We start from the raw sequence: 654 nt of genomic DNA, 5'->3' as shown, positions 1-654 counted from the left end.
TTTGCCGTGTTTCCCTACCAATCAACAGCCATTGCACTGAGAGACGCTTGGGCACGAGAAGAGGCGGAGCTGGCGGAAGGAGTGGTCTTATGCAGAATTTTTACCAGCCATCAAGTTTGCATGTTTTCTTTGGGGTGCAAGTGTGTGCTACTTCAGTTGGGGTTGTGTTTTTTTTAAGATTACTTTTGTTTGAAGGTGAAAAAATACATTTTGAAGTAGGTTTAAGAAACTTACTAAAGTAATAACTTTTTTGTACCATTAAGAGGGGGGGAAAGAATCTTTAAATGTGCTTTTCTCCGTTCTCTCCTGATGACTGTTAGCGCTATATTTGGCGACTAGATAATCATTGAAGAGTGAATACGAAATATCTTTAGCTATGTTTGCAATCTGCGTCATATTCTGGTCCAAGCGTGAGGCATTTCACTCTTACCTAAGATGTACCTGCCATGTATTAGATACTTGACTTGTTAAAACAAAGTAAACTTGTTTTATATAGTCCATGGAGTCGGACTCCTTATATTTCATTGTCTTAAAGTCTTCCTCATTAACAGAGTCTACACTAGGACCAAGCAACTGGCTTAGATTATGTGCGGTGAGACCTACCGAGGTATTTTTAATAAACCAAGATTAATTGAATGATGTTAAAGGGCAGTC

The sequence above is a fragment of the Gekko japonicus genome, unplaced genomic scaffold (genome assembly GCF_001447785.1).
Source record: "Gekko japonicus isolate JY-2015 unplaced genomic scaffold, Gekko_japonicus_V1.1 scaffold1827, whole genome shotgun sequence".
Lineage (NCBI taxonomy): Eukaryota > Metazoa > Chordata > Lepidosauria > Squamata > Gekkonidae > Gekko > Gekko japonicus.
Note: the sequence above shows the minus strand (reverse complement) of the source record.